This window comes from Mastomys coucha, unplaced genomic scaffold, assembly GCF_008632895.1.
Source record: "Mastomys coucha isolate ucsf_1 unplaced genomic scaffold, UCSF_Mcou_1 pScaffold16, whole genome shotgun sequence".
NCBI lineage: Eukaryota > Metazoa > Chordata > Mammalia > Rodentia > Muridae > Mastomys > Mastomys coucha.
The window spans coordinates 84447357-84452075 of NW_022196898.1; the positions used below are offsets into that span (position 1 = coordinate 84447357).

A 4719-nucleotide genomic window follows, 5' to 3' on the forward strand; every position below is an offset into this window, starting at 1 on the left:
TTTGTCAAAGCCGAATCCCGTGCCCACCTGGCCAGAATCCTGTGTCCCGCGGAACAGGGACCCCGCGAAAATCCCGGTCCGTGACAGATGAGCACCCTTCTTGGTTTTCCAGTGCACAATGGACAGCCCTGAAACCACATATACACAATAAAAATGAGCTCAACAGGTTTATTTACTTAGATTTGTGTATGTACCTACCTACTTAAAGTCTTCCCCACCTACCTAACTAACTACATACACACACACACGTGTGTGTGTAATAACAGTAGAGAAATTGAGGATATCCACAAAAGTGTGAAAAGATTAGAAAACTTTGAGGAAAAGTAGCTGGAAGGGCCAGGAAGGAGAAAATGAAAGTGTAAAAGTGATATAGTTCTGTTTCTATTAAAAATGTAACTCAAAAACATAATCCATATCACTTTACTCTGGTCAGGATGATTATCAGCAAACAGATAAAAGGTAGTTTGGGTCAGAATTGGAGGAAAAAGTATCCTTGCTTACTGTTGATGGGGGTGCAAATCAGTAGAGGAGATATGCTGGTTCGTCAAACAATCAAAAATAGAAGCAATTTGTGAGCCAGCAACTTGACTATTTGGTGCATATCCAAAGGAAATAAAATCAGTATGTTAAAGAGACATCTGTATTTCCATGTTTATTGAAACCATATTTTCAATAAAAAAAAAAAGAAAAGAAAACAACACAAGTGCCTGCCAGCTAATGTGTAGATGAAGACAATGTGGAATACTCTTCCACCATGCAGAATAAAAAGAAATCAAAGAAATAAAAACGTTCCATGATTTAAAAAGCAAACTAAAACAATATATGACCACTACATGAGTTCTACAGCAATACTAATGGGGATTGTTTTGATAGAAGAAAAGAAGAAGCACACTCAGGGGTCACAGGATATAATAATAGCAGAGCAGCTAATCAGAAGAGGTCGAGGAGAACAGAAACAACAAAACATCAGGAAAACATAGAATCACAACATGATTATCAGTAACTCTGAATACTAACTGTCTCATTTCCTCTAAAGATGAAGACACAGGCTAGCAGACTGGTTTACAAAGCAGGAATCATCCTTTTGATTTCTCCAAGAAACATGAAGCACATCAGTGATAGATACAACACTGGGGTAAGATGAGAAAATGCACTCTTCTAAGAAGATGAAATTCAGAGACAAGCAGGTACTATTTTGCTATCTCTAGACTTCAAATCAAAAACAGAAGAGGTAAGGAAAAATTGACACCAACAATTGAAGGAACAATCAACCAAGAAGCTACTATAATTATAAATATATATTCACCAAGAACGGGTGTGCTAAATTCCATAGAACAAATATTGTTAGGTATAGAATCAGAGATTAATCCCAACACAATGATAGTTGGTAGCTCCAATAGGACACTTGCACCAATAGGTGAATGATCTGGATTAATGCTAAACAGACATCTTGGAGTAAAGTGACATCATAAATCAAATAGCATAACAGATATCTGTAGAATATTTCACCCAATATGAAATAATGCATATTCTTTTTAGTCACCCATGGAACATTCTCCAAGGCTGACCCCATGTGAAGACACAAAGCAACATTCAACAAATACAGGAGAATTGAAAAAAAATTATCCGTATTCTGTCTGTCCACATGGAATAAAGCTAACTGTCAACAACAGTGAAAACCACAGAATGTATGGCCTCTCATGGAGAGTGTAGAGCATATTTTAGAGTGAAAATTGGGACACTGAATAGATCATGAAGGAAATACAACATTCTTAGTAGTGAGTGAAAATAAAACAACATACAAGAACATTTGGGATAAGAAAAAGGTACCCCAAAGACAGAAGTTTAAAACACTAAGCACTGAATAAGAATTTTAAGATATATAGAATTAATAACTCTAGGCCCTGGAAAAACAAGAAGAAACCAAACGTTATAGCAATAGATGGGAAGGGAATAATACAATTCAGGATATGCACTAGGTATACTAGTTAAATTCAGGAGACAAAATAGAAACAAACAAAAACAAAACAAAAAATTGATAAAGTTTTCAAAAAGCTGGTACTTCAAACAGATAAACAAGATTAACAAATGCTTAACAAATGTAACTAGAGATGAGAGAAGATACAAATTAATAAAATTAAGAATGAAAAGGGAGACAGACTTCATTACAAATATCAGTGGAGTTAGTAAGTCATAAAGACATACTTTCAAAACCTATAGCTCACTATGTTGTAAAATGTAAAAGAAATGGATAATTATCTAGATATACATAGCAAACTAAAATTAAACAGAAATAAGTGGTGTGGTTTAAATACATCCAGCAACTCAACTGAAGAGTAATAAAAGGCTTCCAAATAAAAACAACACAGTACCAGATAGATCAACACCAGAATATTATGAAAACCTAAAAGAAGAATTAACAACAATTCTACTCAAATTATTCCATGAAAAAAAGGGAGGGAAGCAAGACTTCTAATTTTTTATTAAGACAGAATTACACTGACAAGAAAACTAGAAACATGCAAAACAAAAAAATTATAAAATTGTCCCTCTGGTTAACATAGAACAATTCTCAATAAAATATTGACAAACTGAATTCAAGATCACAGAAGAAAAGATTATTCATCCTGGAAAAGTTGGGTTCATTCAAGGGATACAAGGATTGTTCAGAGTACTTATATAAATAAATGTTGCCTTTTACATATAGAAACTCTAACAGAGAAATCACAAGGTAATCCCAATAGAGGCAGAAAAGGCCTTTGACAAAATTCCGTATCCCTTCATGATAAAAGTCATGGAGAGACTACAAATGGAAGGGACATATGTCAATGCAGTAAAGGTCGCATATTACATACATAGAGACAACAGCATGCTCAATAAAGAAAAAATTACTCGCAATACCACTAAGATTAGGAACAAGATAAGGTGTCTATTCTTTCCATCACTTTTTAGTTAAGACTTACCTAGAGCAGTAAGACAAGAGAAGAAAATAAAATGGATGAAGATTAGGGGGAAATTTCAAGGCATCCCTATTTGCAGATATACTATTCTATATATAAGAAGCTGTACAGACTCCATGGGAAAAATCTCTTAGAGCCTATGAACACTTTCAGCCAAGTGACAGGATATAAAATTAATGCACACAAAATAGTGGCTTTCTTATACACCAATGACTAAAACTCTGTAAGATAAATCCCAATTCACAATAGTAATACATAAATAAATAAACAAATAAATAAATAAATAAATTGTGAATATATATGTATATATAGATATGTATACCTATCAAAGGAAATCAAATATCTCTTAAAGGAAACTTCACATAGAAAAGAATCTGAAGAAGATTGAAAGAACTTTACAAGAAGATGGAAAGAAAGTTTGCGATCATGGTTTGGAAGCACTAATTTAGTGAAAATGGCTATCCTCGCAATAACAATGTACAGATTCCATGCAATCCTAATAAAGGCTCTAGAGCCTTTTTTTAGACATATATAAAAGCCTCCAAACTTATATAGCAACATAAAAAAGAAATACCAATGATTCTCAGAGCAAGATTGAACAGAGTTCAGTGATTGCAACTGTATACATATGACCTGAAGAAGATCAAGCCAGCCAAAATCTAAGCATGGATGAGAGAGGGGCTTGTGAAGTCTGACCCAGCCCCAAACATGCTCACACTGACCTTCTTTTTCCACTGGCACAATAATGACAACATGGCTGGGGGGTTACAGTTAGGAGTGTGCAGTGGGGGACATTAGTGAGAATTGGAGGGATGTAGTGGTAGATGGACATGATTTTTATATATTATATAAATACATAAACCTTCCAGAGAATAAAAGCACTACAAAGAAGACATGGTATTAAATCTTAGGGGAGAAAAATGTAAAGGTTATTTGTGACAGTGTATGTCTATAATCTCAATACTCCAAGGGGAGGAGAGAGGTAGACCCAGACACCTTGCTGGTTACCCATCCATCCAATATTACATACCATCTATCCAGTATCGTACTCCATATATCCAACATTGAAATATAAAAACCAGGTTAGAGAAACTATTGAGGGAAACATCTGGAATCAACCTCTGACTTCCACATATGTCCACATGGGTAGAAACTCAGGCACACAAGCATACACCACCTGAGGAGATAGAAACATGTACTTGAGTGCAAATATGGCACAGCATATCCATGTATAGACATATGACATGGGATGTGATATCTCCTCAATAAGCATGTGTCCATTAAAAATTTAAACCTTAAAAAGAAAATGTCACAGAAGAACATAGTGAACATTATCTCTATCTTTGTCTCGACATGATAAAGGGACAAAAGTCTTGCTTGAAGCTTGGGAACAAGAAGGGAATACATTATTCTGCCAGTCATGTTGTAAAAGTATAAAAAGCACAACGGCTCTCTTGCTTCATCCAACAGTGCTTCCTGCTCAGTGGCTCATCACCAGGCTGTCTGAAGAGAGTTAGCTTATTCCCTGGGTACAGCAAGGGTACAGCAAAGGATGTGGGAAACACACAGAAAGTCTAGAACTAGTTTGCAACCTGCTGGCTCAAAATGTGAAAAGACGTTTTTAGTGTGAGGAATTGTTTAATAAATATATGCCAATCCTGATAGCTGGAGAGCATTTAAATGAATCTTCATCTGAAATTTTTAAAAGCTTGTGAACTTTAATGGAAAAAAAAATATACTGAGCAATTCCACTCTTGAT

General features: G+C 35.0%; 1 long non-coding RNA gene across 1 annotated transcript in view; it reads right to left on the reverse strand.

Moving 5' to 3' along the window:
• The window catches only part of LOC116094344, a 1066-nt gene extending 932 nt beyond the window's left edge, over positions 1-134 (reverse strand). Inside the window, exon 1 of the long non-coding RNA XR_004120056.1 lies at positions 28-134. This is a non-coding gene — a long non-coding RNA (uncharacterized LOC116094344). The remainder of the gene's footprint in view (positions 1-27) is intronic.
• Between the last annotated feature and the right edge of the window lie 4585 nt (positions 135-4719).